General features: G+C 38.9%; 2 protein-coding genes across 4 annotated transcripts in view; both read right to left on the minus strand.

Moving 5' to 3' along the window:
* CLGN (calmegin) overlaps positions 1–2429 on the minus strand; it is a 59781-nt gene extending 57352 nt beyond the window's left edge. The window contains exon 1 of the mRNA XM_032333461.1: positions 2284–2429. The gene's annotated coding sequence lies outside the window, so the exon portion shown is untranslated. The remainder of the gene's footprint in view (positions 1–2283) is intronic.
* Positions 2430–6678: 4249 nt separating this feature from the next.
* The window catches only part of MGAT4D (MGAT4 family member D), a 53567-nt gene continuing 46395 nt past the window's right edge, over positions 6679–13850 (minus strand). For all 3 annotated transcript variants that reach the window (XR_004283315.1, XR_004283316.1, XR_004283314.1), the window contains exon 12: positions 6679–7699. The gene's annotated coding sequence lies outside the window, so the exon portion shown is untranslated. The remainder of the gene's footprint in view (positions 7700–13850) is intronic.

The following is a 13850-nucleotide window of genomic DNA, read 5'->3' on the forward strand; positions in this document are numbered from 1 at the left end:
TTTATTGTCACCATTTCCGATTCTTAACTCTCTTCCTTTTCTCAGCCTTGGACACAGGCATTTTCTCCAATCTTCTGTAAATGTTGCTATTCCTTAGGTTTCTGTCCCCAGGATCTCTTCTTACATGACATAAACTCTTGGCTTCTACCTATAAAAGATAGCCAAGGACTCCCAAATCTTATCCACAGCTCAAAAGTCACTCCGTAATTTCAAATCACTATCCCATCTTCAAGGATGTCCCAAAGTTTCTGCTAATTTGAACTTCTTCCGAAACCTGCTTCTCTATCTATTGAATGTTCCTCCTCACTTAACTGTACCTCCAGTCAACTAAACCAGTCAAGTCACTTGGCCATTATCTTAAGACTATTCTTTCTCATGGATCCCCTATGTCACTGGTGGCTGAACACACTTGGGCATTTCTTAAATGTCTTGTTCTATCCCCAAGTCACAACCTGATTTAGGGATCTATCATTTCTGAAATAGATTAGCAAATTCCCACTTAGCCTCATCACTTTCAGTCTGGCCAGTCTCTAAATCTTTCCTCCACCTTCTCTCCGGCATGAGTTTTCTAAAGCAAGTCTTGTCTTACTGTTTATAAAAATGTACAGCAGTTCTCAGCATAAAATCTGTCCTTTTAAGACTAATTTCTTTCGCTCCCTTCAACACTCACCTATGTATGTAATATATTAATACTATTCTGTAGGCTCTATCTTATAACTGAGGTGCCTTTCTGCTGATCATTTTCAGTGACTGATTGAGGACTCACCCAAAAATGGTACGTCTCAAAGGGAGAGTTTAAAAATCACTATTTTTAAAGTTTTTAGTTGTCCTGCAGCTTTTGGAAGAACTCAACTACAGAATGATATAATAGAAAATACACTGAACTTGGCACATTCACACCAAGCTCCTAGTTCTATTATTGAAAAGGCAAGAGGTTAAAACTGCCTGGAGCTTGTTGTTTTTCATTTGTCAACTGCAAGAGTCAAACTAGATGATTTAAAAGGTCCATTAAAATGGACAATTCTAGCTTTCTACTTAAGAGCACTAGAACTTACTAGGCACTGAAAAGCAGTAAAGCTAACTTATAACACTGTTCAGTTTCTAGACATCCATCAACATACTTATTCATATACAATAATTAACTATATCAACTAGATAATCTAGATTATCTTGCTCTAAGGCTTTAGGGATAGGTCTAAATAGTATTGGAAGATTCAACCAACTAAACGTGAAGGCAGAAATGTAAAGTGAAAAGAGGCCAATTTACCATTACCAAGGGAAGGCTACCTAGAGTGATTAAAAGACCTAGAGGTGATGTAAAAATTTTAAAGCAAGCGAAATCTTAAGACTAGATCAGGTTTTGATGGCTTTTATGAATCAAAATTTCAAACTTTTTTCCTAATTTGAGACTCCCTCCCACGGCCACTTTCTCTCTCCCTCTTTAGTGCTTTGTTGCCACTTGCTTTTAAGTCCCAAGCAAATGTCTCTTTGTTGCTTGGGCGATGCTATAAATAAAATCAGCTAAAGCGTCTGATTGATCGTAAACAGGCTTTGGGCGATAATGAGTCTATAGTAATTAGGGCTTCACTGGATTCAACCCAACCCTCCCGCTCCTTCCCTGGTGGCGCACAACCGGGCTCCAGGCAGTGCATCTAGGGAGTGGCCAGGAATTACAACAGGTCCCCGCGCTAAGAGCGTTGGGTCTCTTCGCCTTTACAGAGGCAGAGATTGTAAACTGCGCCTTTTTTGGTTTTGTTCACGTTTTCGTGAAAACTAGCGGGTAGGGTGAGCTGCGCCCAGACACGCCCCCGCCTTCCGTACATCCCTCCAGAGCGCGCACCTGCGCTCGAGCTTGGAACCGGGCTGAGATGGTAACCGCTGGAATAACGGACTCGGCTCCCTGGGGCCGCTCTAGCCCCCGGGGTCAGGCCGGGATCGAGAAGGCACCCGTCTTCTCTGCGCCCCAGCCCCAGCGCAGCAGGTGGACGCAGCAGTTCGGGAGGACCCAACGGACCCGGCGTGGCATCCACTTCTGCCGCTCGTGGCTGGCTCTCCTCCTCCAGAGGCCGGGAGAGCCCACCCAAGAACCTAGCTCGGGGCACCTCCAACCCCGAACTCCACAGCCAGCCCCTCACCTGGCCGCAACCTGTTCAGCCTGGAGGGTCGCCAAAGAGAGGGGAGCGGCCCAGGAATCCCCGCCCTGGGCGTAGAAGCAAGGACTCCCATTCCTCACCCTAGCCCGAGCAGAAAGAGCAACAGGCAAGTGGCCCACTGCCCACGCACCTGTCTTGCGGGTCCGTTTTCGGCAGTGGCAGCTCAGATGTCCGAGTCGCTGCCACTTGGTCCCCGCGCTTCCCCAGACCAGTTCCGCCGGCGGCCGCCCAGCAGCGACTGCTAACCGCGCATGCGCGTGCGGCCGCAGGCTGGGAGGAGGCGGTGGCGGGAGGCGCGTGCACCGAGAGGCTCAACTGCCGCGGAGGGGCGCTGCTGGGCGAGGCTTGTGCTGAGCGGTCCAGCCACCCTAAGGCGCGTCTTCGGGCTCGTGCCAGCTCTGCCAGCCAGTCCTGGTATGGACCGGGCTCCTGGACTGGCATGGGACGCATTCCTCATTAGCCGGAAGGCTTTCTCCTCCCTAGGAGCGGCTGTCTTCTTTGCATTCAGAGGGGTTCTGCCTGCTATTGCACAGAAGTGGGTCCTGAGTTTTATATAAACCACGTTTTGAACAGTGCACAGTTAGTACCCCAGGCCTTTCCTAGAGTTCTGTATGTTAAGAGATGAGAAGTCATTGTGGTCTGCAAGGAGGCTTCTTACTTCGTGTGGGTGTGTGTATGATAAAGATCTATAGAATGTTAACATAATTGCTTTCTTTCCGAAATACTACCAGTAAGAATTGGTAACATTTATTGTGCTCACCATACTCTAGGGGATTTACATCCATTATTTCGTTTAACCATCACAGCAACCCAGGTGAAGGAACTAAAGATAATTACTTGTCTGAAACTTTGATTAACAAATAGGGTTCAAATCCAGGCCTCTCTCAGAGCCTCTACTTATAAACAACACACCAAAAATAAAAATACAGTGTAAAGGTAGGATTGAATCGCAAGCTTCTTGGCCCCATTGATGGTTTGCAGTGCAGCTCTAATATTTTACAGTAAATCTGGACAGGATTTGAATAGCTGGGATGTATGATAGGCATATATCTAACTGTTTAAGAAAATGCTGAGCTGTTTATGTTCCTGGCCGCCATACATGAGAGTTCCAGTTATGCTATTTTTTTCACTATTGCTTGGTTTGGCCAGTCTTAATCCTTCCAGAGGTCAATCAATGATGTCTCATTGTGGTTTCACTTTTTTTTTTTTTTTTTTTAAGAGTAAGAGAGAGGGCAATGAGAGGAAGGGACAGAGGAAGAAGGAGAGAATCTCAAGCCGACTCCCCACTGAGTGCCCAGCCAACATGGGGCTGGATCTCAAGACCCTAAGATCATGACCTGAGCAGAGATCAGGAGTCTGTGGCTCAACCCACCAAGCCACCCAGGTGCTTCTCACTGTGGTTGTAAATACTATGTAGTTTTCTTATATATTACCAAATCCCCTATCATTTGGTTCTATCATTTGGTGTCCTCATCAACAGTGTATGAGAATGTTTATTTCCACATAACCTCACCCAAAAGAATGTACAGTTAAGCTTTTGAATTTTTGTCAACTTGATGGAGCAATTTTTGAGATCTCAATGTAGTTTTAATTTTTACTTCTAAGTGAGGCTGAATAAATTTTTATATTTAAAGGCAATGTTTCCTTTTTATTGCATCCAGATTTTGAGTTATAGTTAGCATACCTTTCCCTAGGGGAGCCTGAGTGGCTCAGTTGGTTAAGCATCTGCCTTCTGCTCAGGTCCTGATCCCAGGATCCTGGGACTGAGCCCTCCATCCGGCTCCCTGCTCAGTGGGGAGTCTGCTTTCTCCTGCTTCTCTCGCTTCCTGCTTGTGGTCTCTCTCTGCTTATGGTCTCTCTCGCTGTCAAATAAAATCTTAAAAAAATACAAATAGTATGGAGGACATGGGGAGTTAGGAGAAAGGAGTTGAGGGAAATTGGAAGGGGAGGTGAATCATGAGAGACTATGGAGTCTGAAAAACAATCTGAGGGGTTTGAAGTGGCGGGGGGTAGGAGGTTGGGGTACCAGGTGGTGGGTATTATAGAGGGCACGAATTGCATGGAGCACTGGGTGTGGTGAAAAAATAATGAATACTGTTATGCTGAAAAAATAATGAATACTGTTATGCTGAAAATGTCTCCAAAAGCCTATCCAGTTGTCCTGATGTCATTTATCAGAGTATCTCTTTGCCCAGCAATTTAAGATACTGCCTTTATCATTTACTAAATATCCATATGTACTTGAGTCTATTTCTGGACTTTCTACTCTATTTCAGTGATTTGTCTACCCAAATGTTGGTACAAAGTGCCACAGTGTTTTAATTATAAAGGCTTTGAAAAATGTTTTACTGTCTGGTTGTTCTAGATCCCCTCCTGGCTCTTACTTTTGAGGACTTCTCCAGATATTCTTGGATATTTTTTTTTCCCTATATGAACCTTAGTATCAATATGCCGACCTCCAGCAGAAAAAGATTGTTGGCATATTTACTGGGATCACAATGAGATTGTAAGTTACCTTATGAAGAACTAAAATTTTGATGAGATGTCCTATCCGAGAAGAGAGAAGCCTTTCTATTTGCCTGAGTGTCTTGAATCTTTATGAGTGTTTTTATAGCTTTCTTTGTATAGGTTTTGCACATTTATCTTTAGATCAACTTCACGGAGATTCACATACACTAAATACCATTCATTTAAAGCTTACAATTTGATGAGTTTTGACAAGTGTACCTACCTCTGAAACCACTTCTGCAATTAAAATATAGACTATTTCTATCACTTGCAAAAGTTTCTTGGTTTTGTACATTTCTTCTTAGATTTATTCCTAAATGTCTTTTTCACTGATACTATAAAAGAGGTTTTTCCCATTTGTAATATATTCTAAGGATTTATATCACTTTTAAGAAGTTACTCACTTTTGACTGCTAAACTTATATCCCAATATCTCACAGTATTATTTTAATTAGTTTTGTGATTAAGTCCCCTGAGTTTTTCCACATATACTATCATCCTATCTTCAAATAGAACTGCTTTTTTCCAATTCTCATGCCTATAACTCTTTCTCCTTTTCAAATTTCATTGGCTAACCTTGCCAGAACAATGTAACAGTCCTGGAGATAGTGGGGTTCATTTGCTGTTTCTGATGCTAGTAGAAATGCCTCCAGTGTTTCCCCATCAAATAACCATTTTTAGAATTGAGGTATATACACTGTACCTAGAACTATCAGACTTAGCAAGTTAAGATACAGGACACAATGAGACTCTAATTTCATATGAACAAATAATTTTTAGTACATATATAGTTCATATGTGTTTATCTGGCCCTTAATTTTATCATGTTAAGAAAGTATCCATTCATTATAATTTTCTTTAATATTCTTACAGAAAATAGGTGTTGCATTTTTCTGCAGAAGTAATCATATGATTTTTCTCCTGAGTCCTATCAGTAAGAATCCTATCCAGATCCTTACTCACTTGGTATCAAAAAACCAGGTCATGGTGTGTTGTTCTCTTAATGTGGCTTAGGAATTTATCTCTAATACTGCATTTAAGATTTTTGCATCATATAGGTCTGTGGTTTTCTTTTTCTTTTTCTTTTCTTTTTTTTGTGCTATCATTATCAGGACCAGGTATCCATGTTACACTTCCACCACTAAAAGAGTTGGTAACTTTTCCATTATTTGCTATACTCAAACAATTTTAAAACACTGGGACTATCTGGTTTCGCAAAGTTTAGCTAAATTCCCTTGTGTAATCATCTAGGCTTAATGTCTCTTTGTGCTTGTTATTTCTCAACAGCTTTCTCTATTTCTTCATCAAAATTCATTGGTTTATGCTTTCTGTCTCTATTCATAATAATTCCAGTAAACCAAATCCTCCTAAAAAATCTTCATTTTATCTGGGCTTCTAGAAAGAAAACTAATACTGGCAAAACACAAACCTATCAGCTCATATAAACTTCCTCATAATTCATTGCCTATGACTGGCAATTAATGAGTAATAATATTAATATTATTAATAATGTAATACTAATATAATAATAATAGTATTAATAACATAGCATCTAAAATGTAACTAGGAGGGAAAAAGGTAATTAAGGGGAAAAACGTAATTAGTTTTTGTGGGAAAATGTCTGCCCAGGTTTAGCTCCCATTATTTGTTCATAATTGCTGCAACTCTGCCACAGAGTGGAAGGTCCATAGAAGTATACAACAAACCCCAAGATATTGTCACCCACCTAAGGCTGGTAGAGGGTTAACTCCTATTTACCCAAGAGTGTAGTCACATTTGCTATTGTTACCCCCTCAGCTTTACTGAAATATACTTGACATATTGCTGCTTCTCTTCTAAAAGGGGAGAATGAAATAGACACCTGTGAATGGTTCAGCTTTCATATACTCCTTATATGTTGGTATGTGACACAGTTTAGACTGAGGTCAATATGTAAAGTCTTGGCAGTCAAGGACAGTTAATACATTAGCAGTATAAATTATGATTTTCGTATTTTATTGAAGAATCAGGAGAAAGAAGAAACATCTCTTATTATTTCTCAAAGCAAATAAAATAAAACCCGAAAGAATAACAAGAAGAAATAGGGGAGTTTAATAGACTTCTCTAAGAAACTGATAGATCATTCAAGCAGACAAAAATTCATTAGAATTAAAAGAACTTGAAAATGTAAATTAAAAAGCCTCATATAAGAGTCCTTTACCCAATAAATAGGAATATTTTAAAAAGATATTTTTAAAGCACAAAACTAACATTTATAAAAAACAAATGAATGCAACATATTTGAAAAGGGGTGTACAATTCATAACAATTCTCAAATCATCACACAGATAAAATCCACTAATATCAATGTAATTAAATAAGAAATCAACAGTAAAAGATGGCAAAAACCAATACATTTGAAAGAAAAAAAAAAACCCACAAAACTACCAACTACCCCCGGAGCTAAAAAGATAATAATAAGAGAAATTATAAATCTCTAGAACTGAATGACTATCAGAATACCTAAATATCAAGAGGTTGGTAATTCAATGGCACTTCGGGGTAAGTTTATAGTTTTAAATGAATTTATTTAAAAGAAGATATCTTTAAATATTTAGAGCCAGGGTTGCTTAAATTGTGCTTTCTATTTCTTTAGATGTCCTAACAAAATGGATAAGAACATACTCCAATATACACAGAACTTGTCTGTGGCAATGGCAATTTTCTAAACTTGTAGATATTTATTTAATGAGATTATGTGACAGCATCACTAAGTTAACAAAATACATTTCTTAATTTTGAAAACTTCCCTGCTTTTACTATTTTTAAATTAAATTATAATAGTAATAGTATAAGTATCATAAATATTTTAATTTTTCTTGATGTAAGAGGTAGTTTAGTACTTTCAATTCTAGTAGTTTATTGTTTTCTCCTCTTCTATACAATTATGCATTTTCATTATTATAATTTCTGAAAGAGGCCATGAGAAAGCAAGGTTATCTGAGGTTCCAAGGTATTATAGAGTTTTTTTCTTGTTATGCTTATTATCTTCATATTTTCTGAAATAAAAAACAAAAAACCTGTAACATGCAGAAATAACATTCACAAAGATGGAATTACTTTCATGAAAATTTTTGAGAATGATGTTCTTTCATTATTCTGTCCTTTTAACAAACTTTCCCTTTATAAATAGAGAAGATAGTTTTACACTGGCAAAATACATGGTTCTTAAGATGTATTATTAATATTGTCCTGGTGTTAAAATTACTGAAAGTAGTCTTCTATCACTGGGATACCTGGGAAATCCATATTGTTGGATTATCATTAAAGCCAACAAACTGTTATAAGTAAGGTACAGATATTTTTAAACATTCACTTTATTTTAATGTTTATAATTTAAAATATAAATACTGAAAAGATTTAGGATAACTAAGTAAAGACATAATATCCTTTAACACTAATATATGAAAGAGAATCCTAAATATAAAATTAGAACTGAAGAAATTTTGCTGTGAATATGAGTACTACATCTCACATGAAATTAGTTTTTAACTTCTTATTAGTCAAAAGGAACAAAATACCCACAACAGGCAAAAGGAATCATGACAATTCTTTGGGAAAGAGTATCTTTTTTATTTTTTTTTTTAAGATTTTATTTATTTATTTGACAGAGAGATATCACAAGCAGATGGAGAGGCAGGCAGAGAGAGAGAGAGAGAGAGAGGGAAGCAGGCTCCCTGCTGAGCAGAGAGCCCGATGCGGGACTCGATCCCAGGACCCTGAGATCATGACCTGAGCTGAAGGCAGTGGCCTAACCCACTGAGCCACCCAGGCGCCCCAAGAGTATCTTTTTTAAAGCTCCAAATTCTTTAAAAATTTTTTTTAAAAAATTCATTTGACAGAGAGAGAGAGCACAAGCAGGGGCAGAGAGGGAGGGAAAAGCAGATTCCCCGGTGAGCAGAGAGCCTGACACAGGGTTTGATCCCAGGACCCTGGGATCATGACGTGAGCCAAAGGCAGATGCTTAAATTGATGGAGCCACCCAGTTGCCTCTCTAGCTCCAAATTCTAAGAGAACGTGGTCACATGTATTTTACATAGAAAAGAAACATAAAACTTGAAGTAACTGTTTTGAAGAAAATGCAAATATGCCATACATCGTTCTTTAATAAAAGTCAAAACCATAAACTCAATTCAGTTAGAGCATTTTGATGGGAAATATCTATCTACTTCCTTTTTTTCCATCACCTGCAAGTAGGCATACCGAATGTAGCAACAGCAAAAAAAAAAAAAAAAAAAGGGTCATATATAGATACAAAAAAAAAAAAAAAGTCATTGTTCAACTAAATTCGAGGTTCAGTGGAGTATCCTGTAGTTTATCTGGTAATCCTACTTCTAACACCTCGAAACACTTTGCCCTTTGATCAGTACACTCCAGTAAAACAAAAATAACTTTTCATATAGGATGAAGCACTAGTAAATTACAGAAACACACTATTTTGTTGCTTATGAACAGAAAAACTTCAAGTAACTTTTTTCGATTTACTTATATTAAAGAGGGAGAGAGAGAGAGTTGAGGGTGCTCCATCCCAGGACCCTGAGATGATGACCTGAGCTGGGACCAAGAGTCAGATGCTTAACTGACTATGACCTTCACGTGCCCCCAAACTTTAAGTGTCTTATCTGAGTTTTCAGAAATTATTCATACAGAAATATTTCAGCTGTTTCTAAAATAAATTTCTTTTATATTTATTAGAGATTAAGAACATGAAATGATAAAGAACATTTAAACGAATGACATAGGCAAATTTTTTAAAAACTAAAACCCTAGGAAATTTATCACTAAGAAAAATTTTTTGTTTATTGAATTATTATTTTTGAGCTACAAGCTGGATGACTAGAAATAAACCAAACTCTTTTTCTCCTTAATGACCTTACATTTTAAAGTTTTATGAGAAGTGTAATATATAATTTAACTGGTTAAGGAACAAATTTTACATAAAAATTTTTTAAAGAGGTAATGAAATGAATATTAAGGAAAACATAGCAACACTTGTTGATATGTTGGACATAGTTAAAGAAAGGAGGGGAGGGGTGCCTGGGTAGTTCGGTGGGTTAGGCATCTGCCTTCGCCTTGGTCATGAACTCAGGGTCCTGGGATCGAGCCCTGCATCGACCCCCTGCTAGGCAGGAAGCTTGCTTCTCTCTCTTCACTGCTTGTGCTCCCTCTCTCACTGTCTCCCTCTGTCAAATAAATAAACAAAATCTTAAAAAGAGGGTGACATTTATTTCGCTGGGGTCATGAATGTAAATTTTATCTTACTTAATAAAATTTAAAATGGAAGAAAGTTGACATATAATATCCAAACTCTTGGTTCTAGGTGGTGGACAGCTAGGCCCCACTGAAATGATAGTAAGTGAGCTGAAAAGACGTAACTCCAAACAATGTAAAGAATGAAAGGGGATCTGAGACATTTAATTAAATTAACGAGACATAAATCTGATGGAAGCGTGGGGACTGACGGGCGGAGCCGATAAATCTGTGACCTCGGCACCAGGAACAGGGCTAGAATGGAGACAGCAAATTCGATGAAAGATGGGAGCCAAACTAGGGCGGCTAGCCCTGGAGAAGGAAGTGGGTCTGTGGGAGGAGCACCCACAGTCCCCAAGAGCAGCAAGGGCTTTAGGCCCCAGGCAACTCATGTACAGTCTTCTCTGAGGAAAGCTGAATGTGCCGCCTGGATGTACTAGCTCAGGCAGTATAAAGCTCTCTATATTTTGGCATGTTGTTGCCCCTTCTCTCAAACCACTGGGAAAACAAAACAGGAAAAAAAAAAAAAAACCAACCACAAAAATTCCAACACAAAACAATCACAACCTAGCCAAGCACATACTGTAAAACAGAGTTTATAGGCTGACAAATTCTACCCAGGTACCAAAAACTTTCAGGAAATCTCATTCCTTTAAATTTTTTAAAGGAATATGAAAATGAATGCAGTGTCAGGGGAGGGGAGAGGAGGAAGAGGAAATAAAAGACTCCTATTACCACCAGACCATCAAGAATCACTAAATATTTGAGGAAAGGGTGCAACCTAACAGAGACAGATCAAAACACACAAGGAGATTGGTCTGAAAACAACAACAACAACAACAACGAAAAACAAAAAAAAGCTTATTCAGAATACAGAAGAGAACTTTTAAAATCTTTCATGAAAAGATCTAATACTCTGAGATTTGAGGAAAATTGTACCAACAAAACAAATAGATGGTAGGAAAAAAGGGAACAAAATAAAAAACATTCATAAGAAAAATCAGTCAAGGAACCCATCTAGTACATAGGAAAAAACAAGTGACAGAAATAGTAGAAAGGGGCACCTGTGTGGCTAAGCTGGGTTATGATCCCGGAGTGCTGGGGTAGAGCCCGGGGCCCCGTCTCTGGCTTCCTGCTCCATGGGGAATATGCTTCTCCCTCTGCTCCTTCCCCTGTTCAAGCTCTCTCTAACTCTCTCTCATGTGCTTTCTTTCTCTCAAAAATGTAAATAAAATCTTTTTAAAAATAGAGAATAAAAGCTATGACACATAGGAGATCAATTCGGTAAGTTTAATATTTGATTATTCTTTCAGAAAAGAGAACTTAGAAAAGGGGCAAAATAATTAAAGTTATTAACATGTTATCAACTGAATTTTGTGTTCCCCTCGCTCAGATTCATATGCTGAAACCTAATTCTTCAGTGTATTTGGAAATGGCAGCTTTGAGAGATCATTAGTTTCAGTGGGTTCATGAATGAGTTTAGTGTCTTTATAAGGGGATAAAGAGACTAGAGTTTTCTCTACTCTTGGCCATGTGAGGATATAGTCAGAAAACAACTGTCTACAAACCAGGAGGTGGGCCCCCTGATCTTGGGATTTCAAATCCCTGGAACTATGAGAAATAAATTTCTGTTGTGTAAGCCACCCAGTCTGTGGTATTTCTGTCATAGCAGCCGAAACTGACTAAGACGTAATAAAAGTGAACAAGTATCTGAGCTAAATATGCATCTGTACTGCAGGAAAAATAATGTGGATAAAATAAAAACTCGTAGCATAAGCGTATTATTTAGTAATATAAAGAAAACTATCAGAGGCATTTAAATCAGAAATGATGAAATGTCATTGCCTCTGGTGAATGAGATAAGGCTGGGGAAGTACAGGGGGTTGTTGCCTCTTATTATAAGCTTTTTATTCACTTTTAGTCAGATATGGGCATATTGCTTGAAAAATATAAACAAAGCTAAAAATTTTATCTGATTAAATTTTATTCCATTTTTAAATACAGCCTTGAAAAATAAAAGGGGTAATCTATTCTCCAGCTCTTTCCTCAGTTTGGAAACATCTAATTTTAAGTATCTAGAATTCTTAGCAAATAGACAGCTCATTATTTCCCTGAAACTGTTTTGGACAGGGAAATGTGGTTGCAATGGAGGATGCTGAAGGCATTTCAAATTCCTAATGTGGGAGGGAAACTATGAGGTGGTGGTGGTCTTCTTGTTCTTGAAGGAACAAAGGGAGACATTCTGAAAGAAGTGAGTAAAAGAGAAAGACTGAGAGCACAACAGATAAAGGCTCCCGGGAAATTTACCCGTTGAGCTACCTTCTTCAAGCTTTTGCCCATCTCAGTCCCATTAAAAAAAGAAAAACACCTTTTAACATGATGCAGGTCTAACTGAAACTCATAGAATGCAGGGTCACCTTCATGGAAATGCAGCCACATTTCCTTGAAGTGGTATGTGTATAAATAATGCATACTTTTGATTATATATTATATGCCCCTTTTACTATTGAAGTGTCAAAAGGTAATTCGGCATGAACACACTCCCATCCATACAAACCATGCAGACGGAATGTTAAATGGGAAGCAGATGAGGTTCGGTTAGAAGGGGAGGAATTCAAATTCCAAACCACACAGGAGCCAGCTAGTAGAAAGATGGGCGTGGCTCTAAGGATGACCCAAGCTCAGAGCTGATGGTTACAGGGGAACAGGTAGGGGCACTGGATTTAGTTGCAGAGTCAGAGTTGGAACATACATGCTTAGGCCAAGCAGCAGACATCAAATGACATTGCCCAGCAGGGCAGAGACTACAGGTGTTTATGAAGAAGAAAACCAGACTCAGAAAGAATGGGTCTTCCCTACTCAGAAGAAAAGCTTCTGCACAGAGTGATCCCTGGACTGCCCATTCCTCCCATAATTACTGGAGAAAGTCTACAGAAAACAGACTCAACATTCACAGACAAAACAACAGAGAGTTTCAATAAGTAAGAAACAAAATTTAAGTTTGAGGGTATGTGAAACACAAGAAGCAGCAGATCCCAAGAATCTGAGTTCAGTCAAGGAAACTGATGCCACTTGAGGTATTTGGAAGAAAGAAATCTGCTTCATGCAGCTAGAGTGAACTAGAGGTGAACTCAACTCTTAGAAGGGTCATGGGAGCAAATGTCAAGAAGCCACTTCTGGAAACTGGAAATTCTCAGCGGAATATCGGGCCATTATGAGAACCCTGGAAGCCAGGAGAAGCCACCAGGGATCTCAGCTGGCCAGGCAGCAAGTGGGGACTCAAATTCCTGTCTACAGCAGGTATCTCTTGCCCTCTTGGCCGCTATCTTCCAGGTCTACTGAGAGTACCTCTCCCTGACAACCTACCACAGCACTCTGTGAGGGAAAGACATTCTGTGAGGTGGACTCCCCCAATTTTACTGTGAGAAGCAGAGTGGAAAGGAGGACGGCAATGATGTAGAATTAACAACAGACAATAAGTATAAGAAGCAGTTAAAGTAATGAATTACACATATACTAATATACTACTGTTTAAGTGTAAATTAATTTTCTCTGAATGATAGGAAGGATATTGTGTATATAAAAAGAATCAACTGAAAGTCCTGGAAATTTAAGATTTTATTTTTGGAAGTTAAAAAACAAATGAGCCAAAAAGTGAAAGTTCAAGAATGAACCAGCAGGATGCCCCATAAAGATGGTGAATCAGATACAAGTATTTACTTTCACTCTTTCTAGAAATCACACTTAACCATAAGGGCCCGCTGAAGATGCATGACCTTACAGACAGAATGGCAAAGCAGACCATGGCAACCAAATGGAGGTGTGAGAGGGCTGTGTCTCAAGCTGCCAGTGGGGAGCAGAGAAGCACAAACCCAAGGGCAGAACCACCCTCCTACTGCT

The sequence above is a fragment of the Mustela erminea genome, chromosome 2 (genome assembly GCF_009829155.1).
Source record: "Mustela erminea isolate mMusErm1 chromosome 2, mMusErm1.Pri, whole genome shotgun sequence".
NCBI lineage: Eukaryota > Metazoa > Chordata > Mammalia > Carnivora > Mustelidae > Mustela > Mustela erminea.